Raw genomic sequence first — 11,997 nt, 5'->3', positions numbered from 1 at the left:
AAGAGAGATTATTGAAAACACTGAAGAAGCACCGTGCTGCTATTGGATATACTCTCGATGATCTTAAGGGCATTAGCCCCACACAATGTCAACACAAAATAAATTTGGAGAAAGATGCCAAACCAGTTCGTGATCACCAACGACGGCTGAATCCTAAGATGAAAGAAGTGGTAAGAAAGGAAATACTGAAGCTCCTTGAGGCAGGTATAATTTATCCCGTTGCTGATAGTCAGTGGGTAAGTCCTGTCCATTGTGTCCCTAAAAAGGGAGGTATTACTATCGTTCCTAATGATAAAGATGAATTGATTCTGCAAAGAATTATTACAGGTTATAGGATGGTAATTGATTTCCGCAAATTAAATAAGGCTACAAAAAAAGATCATTACCCCTTACCTTTTATTGATCAAATGCTAGAAAGATTATCCAAACATACACATTTTTGCTTTCTAGATGGTTATTTTGGTTTCTCTCAAATACCTGTGTCAGCTGATGATCAATCTAAGACCACTTTTACTGGTCCATTTGGTACTTTTGCTTATCGACGTATGCCTTTTGGTTTATGTAATGCACATGCTACCTTCCAAAGATGCATGATGGCTATATTCTCTGACTTTTGTGAAAAGGTTTGTGAGGTTTTCATGGACGATTTCTCCGTCTATGGATCCTCTTTTGATGGTTGCTCAAGCAACCTTGATCAAGTTTTGCAGAGATGTGAAGAAACTAACCTTGTCTTGAATTGGGAGAAGTTCCACTTTATGGTTAATGAAGGTATTGTCTTGGGGCATAAAGTTTCTGAAAGAGGTATTGAAGTTGATAAAGCTAAGGTTGATGCTATTGAAAAGATGCCATGTCCCAAGGACATCAATTAAAGGTATCAGAACTTTCCTTGGTCACGTCAGTTTTTATAGGAGGTTCATTAAGGACTTCTCAAAAATTTCTCAGCCTCTGACTAATTTATTACAAAAAGAAATACCATTTGTTTTTGATAATGATTGCGTAGAAGCATTTGAAATACTTAAGAAAGCATTGAACTCTGCACCTATTGTTCAGCCACCTGATTGGAATTTACCCTTTGAAATTATGTGTGATGCTGGTGATTATGCTGTAGGTGCTGTTCCAGGGCAAAGAATTGATAAGAAATTAAATGTTATTCAATATGCTAGTAAAACTCTAGACAATGCTCAGAGAAATTATGCTACTACTGAAAAAGAATTTTTGGCAGTTGTATTTGCTTTTGATAAGTTCGGACCTTATATTGTTGATTCTAAAGTAACTATTCACATGGATCATGCTGCTATTAAATACCTTATGGAAAAGAAAGATGCTAAACCTAGACTTATTAGATAGGTTCTCTTGCTACAAGAATTTGATTTGCATATTATTGATAGAAAGGGAGCTGAGAACCCCGTTGCAGACAACTTGTCTAGGCTAGAGAATGTTCTTGATGACCCACTACCTATTGATGATAGTTTTCCTGATGAACAATTAAATGTCATAAATGCTTCTCATACTGCTCCATGGTATGCTGATTATGCTAATTACATTATTGCTAAATTTATACTATCTAGTTTCACATACCAGCAAAAGAAAAAGTTTTTCTATGATATAAGACATTACTTCTGGGATGATCCACATCTTTATAAGAAGGAGTAGATGGTGTTATTAGACGTTGTGCACCTGAGCATGAACAAGAACAGATCCTACGCAAGTGTCACTCCGAGGCTTATGGAGGACACCATGCTGGAGATAGAACTGCACACAAGGTATTGCAATCCGGTTTTTATTGGCCTACTCTCTTCAAGGATGCACATAAGTTTGTTGTATCTTGTGATGAATGTCAAAGAATTGGTAATATTAGTAGACGTCAAGAAATGCCTATGAATTATTCACTTGTTATTGAACCATTTGACGTTTGGGGCTTTGATTATATGGGGCCGTTCCCTTCCTCTAATGGATATACACATATTTTAGTTGTTGTTGATTACGTTACTAAGTGGGTAGAAGCTATTCCAACTAGTAGTGCTGATCATAACACCTCTATTAAGATGCTTAAAGAAGTTATTTTCCAAGGTTTGGAGTCCCTAGATATTTAATGACTAATGGTGGTTCACATTTTATTCATGGTGCTTTCCGTAAAATGCTTGCTAAATATGATGTTAATCATAGAATTGCATCTCCTTATCACCCACAGTCTAGTGGCCAAGTAGAATTGAGCAATAGAGAACTCAAATTTATTTTGCAAAAGACTATTAATAGATCTAGAAAGAATTGGTCCAAGAAACTTGATGATGCATTATGGGCCTATAGAACTGCATATAAAAATCCTATGGGTATGTCTCCATATAAAATGGTTTATGGAAAAGCATGTCACTTACCTCTCGAGCTAGAACATAAGGCTTATTGGGCTATTAAAGAGCTCAATTATGATTTCAAACTTGCCGGTGAGAATAGGTTATTTGACATTAGCTCACTTGATGAATGGAGAACCCAAGCCTATGAGAATGCCAAATTATTTGAAGAAAAGGTTAAAAGATTGCATGACAAAAGAATACAAAAGCGTGCGTTTAATGTAGGTAATTATGTATTGCTATACAACTCTTGTTTAAGATTTTTTGCAAGAAAACTTCTCTCTAAATGGGAAGGTCCTTACATTATCGAGGAGGTCTATCGTTCTGGTGCCATAAAAATCAACAACTTCAAAGGTACAAATCTGAAGGTGCTGAACGGTCAAAGAATCAAACATTATATCTCAGGTAATCCTATAAATGTTGAAACCAATGTTATTGAAACTGTAACCCTGGGGGAATACATAAGGGACACTTTCCGGAATGTTTCGGACTCCGAAAAGGAATAGGTATATGGTACAGTAAGTAAACCGACCCCAAAACAGTTCTAATGGCAATTTTTCTCCATTTTGGAATATTTAGAAAAATAAAAAGCAGTCCGGGAAGGACACGAGGGATCCACGAGGGTGGAGGGCGCGCCCTACCCCCTGGGCGTGGCCCCCAGCCTCGTGGGCACCTCGTGCGCTCTTCGGACTCTGTTTTCTTACACGTCACGTATTTTGGTCGGTAAAAATTCATTATATAACCTCCCGAAGGTTTTGACCACCGTATCACGCAAAAATCTCTTGTTCTTGTTTCGAGCTGTTTCTGCCAGGGTTGTCAAAGCTAAGCATCATGTCGTCTCCCTCCTCCTCCAACAATGAGGGCAACAATGCTTGGCTAATGAAGATAGAGCTGAAGAGAGAAGAACCCATGGAGATCAACAAGGATGAAGGGATTAAGAAGGCCACGGGGGACCAAGTTCCGACAACAGAAGAGATCCTTCAACTTGATCACAATCTTCTTACCCCAACTGAGATCGAAGCTTTCAAGATGATTGAGTTAGCTCGTATATAAAATAAGTATCTCACACGTGAAAATATTTTGTTGAAGGAGCATATCATCGCACTCAAAGGCATTATCCGCAAGTTAGAAGACCTCCTACGCTCGATGTGCGACTATCCATCATCACCACCATCTTCTTCACCAACAAAAGAGATATAATCACATGGGTATGGGCACTCCCCTTGGCAACTGCCAAGCTTGGGGGAGTGCCCCGGTATCGTTTCACCATCACTTTTATCTTTACCGCTTTTCTTAGTTCGATCCTTTTGATAATATTTTGATCTAGTAGAATAAAAGTTCTTAGTATGATCTAGTTGTGAGTTTTGCTTTATGATCCTTCTATGTAATCGAGTCCGTGAGCTATATATAATAAAGATTAGTGTTGAGTCAAGGGCTTGCTTATTTTGCCATAATCTTGAGTGAATAAAATAAAAGAGAAAGAAATAAAAAGAAACAAAGAGATCATATGGATCTTATGGAGAGTAATGAGCTCACATAGAAAGAGTATGATGAATAAAAGTTGTTGAGAGTTGACAAACATAGTTTTGGTCATCGTTGCAATTAATAGGAAGTAATAAAGAAAGAGAGGTCTTCACATATAAATATACTATCTTGGGCATCCTTTTTGATTGTGAGCACTCATTAAAATATGACATGCTAAAGAGTTGACGTTGGACAAGGAAGACAACGTAATGGGTTATGTTTTCTTACATCTGAGATAAATTATATTGTCATGGATCATCCAACATGATTGAGCTGCCTTTCCCCCTCATGCTAGCCAAATTCTTTGCACCAAGTAGAGATACTACTTGTGCTTCCAAACACCCTTAAACCAGTTTTGCCATGAGAATCCACCATACCTACCTATGGATTGAGTAAGATCCCTCAAGTAAGTTGTCATCGGTGCAAGCAATAAAAATTTCTCTCTAAATATGTATGACTTATTAGTGTGGGAGAAAATAAGCTTTTATACGATCATGTGATATGGAAGAAATAAAGGCGACGGACTGCATAATAAAGGTCCATATCACAAGTGGCAATATAAAGTGATGTTCTTTCGCATTAAGATTTTGTGCATCCAACCATAAAAGTGCATGACAACCTCTGCTTCCCTCTGCGAAGGGCCTATCGTTTACTTTTATCTCCTACCTTGCATAAGAGTCATGATGATCTTCACCCTTCCTTTTTACATTTTATCTTTTGGCAAGCACAACATGTTGGAAAGATCCTGGTATATATGGTTAATTGGATGTGAGTTTTCATGAACTATTATTGTTGACATTACCCTTGAGGTAAAATGTTGGGAGGCAAAACTATAAGCCCCTATCTTTCTCTGTGTCCGATTAAAACTCCATACCCATAAGTATTGCGTGAGTGTTAGCAATTGTGAAAGACTATATGATAGTTGAGTATGTGGACTTGCTGAAAAGCTTTTATATTGACTCGTTCCTATGTTATGATAAATTGCAATTGCTCCAATGACTGAGATTATAGTTTGTTAGTTTTCAATGAAGTTTATGATTCATACTTGAAATTGTGATTGAATTGTTACTCTAGCATAAGAGATCATATGACAAGAATTATATAAGTTGCTGTTCTAAGAATGATCATGATGCCCTCATGTCCATATTTTATTTTTTTATCGACACCTCTATCTCTAAACATGTGGACATATTTTTTGATTCCGGCTTTCGCTTGAGGACAAGCGAGGTCTAAGCTTGGGGGAGTTGATACGTCCATTTTGCATCATGCTTTTATATCGATATTTATTGCATTATGGGCTGTTATTACACATTATGTCACAATACTTATGACTATTCTCTCTTATTTTACAAGGTTTACATAAAGAGGGAGAATGCCGGCAGCTGGGATTCTGGGCTGGAAAAGGAGCAAATATTAGAGACCTATTCTGCACAGCTCCAAAAGTCCTGAAACTTCACGGAAGTCATTTTCAGAATATATAAAAAATACTGAGTGCAAGAAGTTCCATAGGGGGGCCACACCCTGCCCACGAGGGTGGGGGTGCGTCCTACCCCCTGGGCACACCCCCTACCTCATGGCCCCCCTAGTGGCCCTTCGATGCCCGTCTTCTGCTATATGGATTCTTTCGATGAGGAAAAAAAATCATAAGCCAGCTTTCGGGAGAGACTCCGCCACCATGAGGTGGAACCTTGGCGGAACCAATCTAGGGCTCTGGCGGAGCTGTTTTGCTGGGGAAACTTCCCTCCGGGAGGGGGAAATCATCGCCATCGTCATCACCAACGAACCTCTCATCAGGAGGGGGTTAATCTCCATCAACATCTTCACCAACACCATCTCCTCTCAAACCCTAGTTCATCTCTTGTATCCAATTCTTGTCTCCGAGTCTGGGATTGGCACCTGTGGGTTGCTTGTAGTGTTAATTACTCCTTGTAGTTGATGTTAGTTGGTTTATTTGGTGGAAGATCATATGTTCAGATCCTATATGCATATTAATAACTTTCTGATTATGAACACGGATATGCTTTTTGAGTAGTTACGTTTGTTCCTGAGGACATGGGAGAAGTCTTGCTATTAGTAGTCATGTGAGTTTGGTATTCGTTCGATATTTTGATCAGATGTATGTTGTCTCTCCTCTAGTGGTGTTATGTGAACGTCGACTACATGAAACTTCACCATTATTTGGGCCTAGAGGAAGGCATTGGGAAGTAATAAGTAGATGATGGGTTGCTAGAGTGACAGAAGCTTAAACCCTAGTTTATGCGTTGCTTCGTAAGGGGCTGATTTGGATCCATATGTTTCATGCTATGGTTAGGTTTACCTTAATACTTTTGTTGTAGTTGCGGATGCTTGCAATAGAGGTTAATCATAAGTGGGATGCTTGTCCAAGTAAGGACAGTACCCAAGCATCGGTCCACCCACATACCAAATTATCAAAGTACCAAACACGAATCGTATGAACGTGATGAAAACTAGCTTGACGATAATTCCCATGTGTCCTCGGGAGCGCTTTTCTCTACATAAGAATTTGTCCAGGCTTGTCCTTTGCTACAAAAGGGACTAGGCCACCTTACTGCACTTTATTTACTTTTGTTACTTGTTGCTCATTACCAATTATCTTATCACAAAACTATCTGTTACCTATAATTTCAGTGCTTGCAGAGAATACCTTGCTGAAAATCGCTTATCATTTCCTTCTGCTCCTCGTTGGGTTTGACACTCTTACTTATCGAAAGGACTATGATAGATCCCCTATACTTGTGGGTCATCATGCCTCGATAATTAAGATTGCAATAATTAGACAAGAGCTTTGGGTGTTTAATGACCACACCTCTTGAATCCTCAGAGATAGGATCCATGTTATCGTACTAAATCCTTCTATCACTAGTGTTGAGAATAACACTTGATGGTCTCCCCTCCCTTAACTTCTCCATGGCTCGCTCTCTATGAACTTGGGTACCTGCTGGGATGAACAACGTAGATGATACAAGAGACATCTACAAAACACTTTTGTTTCACACATACATGACAAAATATAGAGGGTGCAAGGATCTTGCCTCAACCCATACCTTGTTGAACTACTCACACATGGAGATCAGATCACACAAAGAACACATCATGGCGATGAATTGATTGATAATATGTCTTACAATGAATGTCGTGTGCAATGCATGATTACAAGTATGATCTACTGGACGGAGAACTATGGTGGTGATGGTGGCTATGGATATAGAAACAGCGGCGGCTAGGGTTGATGGAGATGGATGAGAATGACTCTTTCCTGGCTTTGCTCGTGGATGTTCTGTTGACATTTTGGCCTCGACCCCTTTATAAAAGTTGTTCAGGTGGATGAGAAGACTCGATTTCCATGCCATATGACCACTCATGCGATCAAATTCTTATGGGATCAAACCTTGCCAAATTCAAATGGGATCAAACCTTGCCCAAACTTTTTGTGGCAGTGCATAATACTCCATTGTATTTATGTGGCCAAGTCTCACATTTCTACAAAATACTTTGCTAGCTAAAGGAAAATGCAAAAGAAAAGAATAAAGAAAATAGAAGGAAGAATTAAAGAAAAAGGAAAGGGGCCACTGTCGGCTAGGCCTTAGTGCACAGTGTGCAGGCCCAACCCAACAGAGCTGACATCACCTCCCTCCTCCCCGTGTCACCACGCGCGCGCACGCTCGACGCCATTCGCCGTTGCCACCGCACCTGTTAGCCGCCCCGCATCGCTACAGCGCCGCTGAGAGGATAAGGGGAAGCTCCTCAGCCTCCATGTCACCTCATCCACTTCCCCTCCTCCATAGTCTCTCTCCCTCTTGATCCCAACCTTTCCCGACATGGTCGCCGCCGTCGCCGCGTCGATCCCGCGGCCACCGCCTCCTGTTCGCCTCGTTAATGTTCTCGAACGCCTCCCTGACGTCGACTACGCCAAACGGAACAAACCAGGAAGCCTCTATGCCGCCGCCATCTTCTTCTCCTTCCTCGGATTGCCGCCGTCTGTCGCCATCGATTCCGGACGCTCTGCGCCTCCCCGAGCACACTGCCACCTCCCTACGGCTCCCGGTGAGCCACCGTGTCTTTCCCCTCCCTCTCCCGTACGTTTCCGCCACCGTAGCCGCCGTTGCCATCACCGCTCGAAGCGAGCGCTACCGTACAGCTCGTAGCCGTCGTTACAGATCTTGCCATGCTTGCCCGAGCACGGGAACATGCTCAGTGCAGCTCGCCGAGGCCGCCTGTGTCGCTTGCCCACCATCGTCGTCCCCGTAGCACTGTTCCCGATCGTGGCCGAACTCCGGCGAAGTTCTCGGGCTCGCCGCCGTCGCCGTAGGGCCTCCCTGGCCGCGAGACCACCCACACCCGATCTCCGCCTCCGCCTCCGCTCGTCACCGGCGTCGCCCCTGCCGCGTCCCCTGCGCACCCCCTCTTTTCTCCCTCTGTTGGGCTGCTCCTTGGATGCACCGCCGCAGCCCCGCGTGAGGCCACGCCTCGCCGTCATCGCGCGCCTCTACCGTTGCTGCTGCCCTCGCTGGCTGACGCTGCTACATGCGACGGCGCTAGTTGCGCTGCTACTGCCCAGCGCGCATCACCGCATGGTCGTGACGGCCTCGACCGTGCCCCTCGCTAGCCTCACCCTGGCTTCGTCGCTACTCGCCGCGCCACCCGCTTGCGAATGCGCCGTCCCGCTTGTTTGCTGCCGCTGCGCTGCTGCAGCCCGACCGTGGCCTCCGCTCGCTAGCCCTGCTGCCCATCGCTACCGGCGCCGCCCTGTTCCCTCGCCCTGCCGTGCTTGCTCCGGCCGGCCATGGCCACCGGCCGCGCACCCCCCGCGGCCATCTCCCGCGTCCGGCGCTGGCGCCCTGGTGCGCCCCTTCCCCCGTGCCCGTTCGGGCGGGTTCACCCGCCCGTTAGCCGCGCCTGCCCCGGGTGGCCTCTAGGCCACTTGCACGCGGGGCCCGGTCCCCTGTAGAAAAAGAAAATAAAAAAATGATGAGGTTTCAAAATACAAATAATAATAAAAATAATTAGGTAATTAATTAACTAGGATTAGTTAACATAATCACTGGATTAGCTGAACAAAATTTAATTAACTAAACCTAGTCTATGACAAAGGTGCCCACCCCTGTTGACCAGCCAAATTTTGACTGGTCAATTGGGACCCTCTGGACCCACATGTCATCCTCTGTGTACACTGTTGTGTACACAGAGCTGGGTGCATCTAGCATTTAATCATTATTTTCGTATTAATAATAATTTCAAAAATTGTTTAAATCTTTGAAAATTAATAGAAAATAAACCATGACTTGGATAAAAAAGTTTTATACATGAAAGTTGCTCAGAATGACGAGACAAATCTGGATACGCAGCCCGTTCGTCCGCCACACATCCCTAGCATAGAGAACACACAACTTTCCCCCTCCGGTTCATCTGTCCGAAAATGTGAAACGCCGAGAATACTTTCCCGGATGTTTCCCTCCTTCGCCGGTACCACCTACTACTGCATTAGGTCACCTCTAGCACCACGTATTGCCATGTTATGCTTTGTGATGCTTTGATTGCTCTGTTATTTATTGTGTTGCCCCTCCGTTACTTCTTTCCGGTAGACCCCGAGACCATGGTTGAACCAGTGATCGACTACTTCACCTTCGAGTGTCCATTTCTATCTGCAGAGCAACCAAGCAAGCCCCCCCCTTGATCACCAGATATCGCCTATTCTTCTCTCTACTGCTTGCATTAGAGTAGTGTACCATGTTACTGCTTTCCGTTAATCCTATCCTGATGCATAGCCTGTCTTTGCTACTACTATTGTTACCTTTACCTGCAATCCTAAATGCTTAGTATAGCATGCAAGTATTCCATCAGTGGCCCAACATTCTTGTCCGTCTACTATGCTATACTATTGGGCCATGGTCACCTCGGGAGGTGATCACGGGTATATACACACTACACTATTATACATGTTACATTGTGGTGACTAAAGTCGAGTTGGCTCGTAGAGTATCCGCAAGTGATTCCGATGTGGGGGGCTTAAAGGACAGGTGGCTCCACCCCGATAGAGGTGGGCCTGGGTTCCCGAAGGCCCCCTGACTGTTACTTTGTGGCAGAGCGACAGGGCAGGTTGAGACCACCTAGGTGAGAGGTGGGCCTGGCCTGGTCAGCGTCCACGGTTATTCCAAAATAACACGCTTAACGAGATCTTGGTATTTGATCTGAGTCTGACCACTGGCCTATACGCACTAACCAACTACGCGGGAACAGTTATGGGCACTTGACGTCGTGGTATCAGCCGAAGCCTTCTTGACGTCAGCGACTAAGCGGCGCGCGCCGGATTGGACTGGAACGCCTGCTCTTGTATTAGGGAGGCTAGGTCTACTTACCGGCCGCGTACGCAACATGCAGGTGTGCAATTGGCGATGGGCCCAAACCCCTACACGCATAGGATTTAGACCGGCATGCTGACCTCTCTGTTGTGCCTAGGTAGGGTTGCGATGTGTTGATATTCCAAGGCCGGGCATGACCCAGGAAAGTGTGTCCGGCCAAAGGGGATCGAGCGTGTTGGGTTATGTGATGCACCCCTGCAGGGAAGTTTATCTATTCTAATTGCCGTGTACCTCGGTAAAAGGACGACCCAGAGTTGTACCTTGACCTTATGACAACTAGAACCAGATACTTAATAAAACACACCGTTTCAAGTGCCAGATACAACCCGATGATCGCTCTCTCACAGGGCGACGAGGGGAGGATCGCCGGGCAGGATTATGCTATGCGATGATACTTGGTTAACTTACCATCTACTCTTTTCTACTGCTTCAAGATGGAGGCTGCCAGAAGTGTAGTCTTGAATAGGACTAGCTATCCCCCTCTTATTCTGGATTCTGCAGTTCAGTCCACATATACTACCCCTTTCATTGATACCAATGCATATGTAGTGTAGCTCCTTGCTTGCGAGTACTTTGGATGAGTACTCACGGTTGCTTTGCTTCCCTCTTTTGCCCCTTTCTATACCTGGTTGTCGCAACCAGATGTTGGAGCCCAGGAGCCAGGCGACACCGTCGACGACTCCTGCTACACTAGAGGTGCCTACTACTACATGTAGGCCACCGTCGACGATCATGAGTAGTTTAGAAGGATCCCAGGCAGGAGGCATGCGCCTCTTTCGATCTGTATCCCAGTTTGTGCTAGCCATCTTATGGCAACTTGTTTAACTTATGTCTGTACTCAAATATTGTTGCTTTCGCTGACTCGTCTATGATCGAGCTCTTGTATTTGAGCTCTCTGGCTTGTAATATGATGCTTGTATGACTTATTTTATTTGTAGAGTTGTGTTATGATATCTTTCCGTGAGTCCCTGGTCTTGATCATACACGTTTGCGTGTATGATTAGTGTATGATTGAATTGGGGGCATCACAAGTTGGTATGAGAGCCGACTGCATGTAGGAATCCCCCTTCCACACTCCTTGGCTGAAGTCGAGTCTAGACATTGCAAAACTTTACTAACATGGATGTTTGTCTTACGGGCTCATGTCGCCATTTGGGTGGTATTAGGATCTCCTATTCCTCGACCTATACTCTGGGACTCTGATCTCTCTCCTATTCGGGTTTAATGAATTTACTAAAATCTAACTTTAGGTCCTCAAAAATACTTTCTCCCGGAGAGCCCCTTCAGTCCAGATGATCGCCGGCTGCACCAGAAGATTTCGAAGATACTCTCCGATATTCTGTCGAGACTTTGTGCCCGTTGCCTTTGCAATTCCCTGCCACGGAAAATCCCTATGGATAAATACTTACACCTGTCATTCTTACTTTGATTCACATTTGATCTTGTTATTACAAGATACCTCGAGAATACTTTGTCCCTACTGCCTTGCAGTTCTTTGCCACCTGAATACCCCTACAAATAATTTCTCGCACTTATCGAGTATCTGCTCATCCCCAGTTGATTCAAGTAATTCACAAAATCTTCGAAATACTATTTGAACTTCCGAAAATCCTGAGCATCCTATTGCTCTTGAAATTCTGGCTTGCTTGCATTATGGTTAATCCCATAAGTCTCGTAATCTTATTGGCGTCCCTTGTCATTATCATTTTGAGTCTGTTGATTCAAAATGTTGCGGATGCTCGCAA

Source organism: Triticum dicoccoides, chromosome 3A, assembly GCF_002162155.2.
Source record: "Triticum dicoccoides isolate Atlit2015 ecotype Zavitan chromosome 3A, WEW_v2.0, whole genome shotgun sequence".
NCBI lineage: Eukaryota > Viridiplantae > Streptophyta > Magnoliopsida > Poales > Poaceae > Triticum > Triticum dicoccoides.
The sequence above is the reverse complement of the archived record's forward strand: the minus strand, read 5'-3'. Positions refer to the sequence as shown.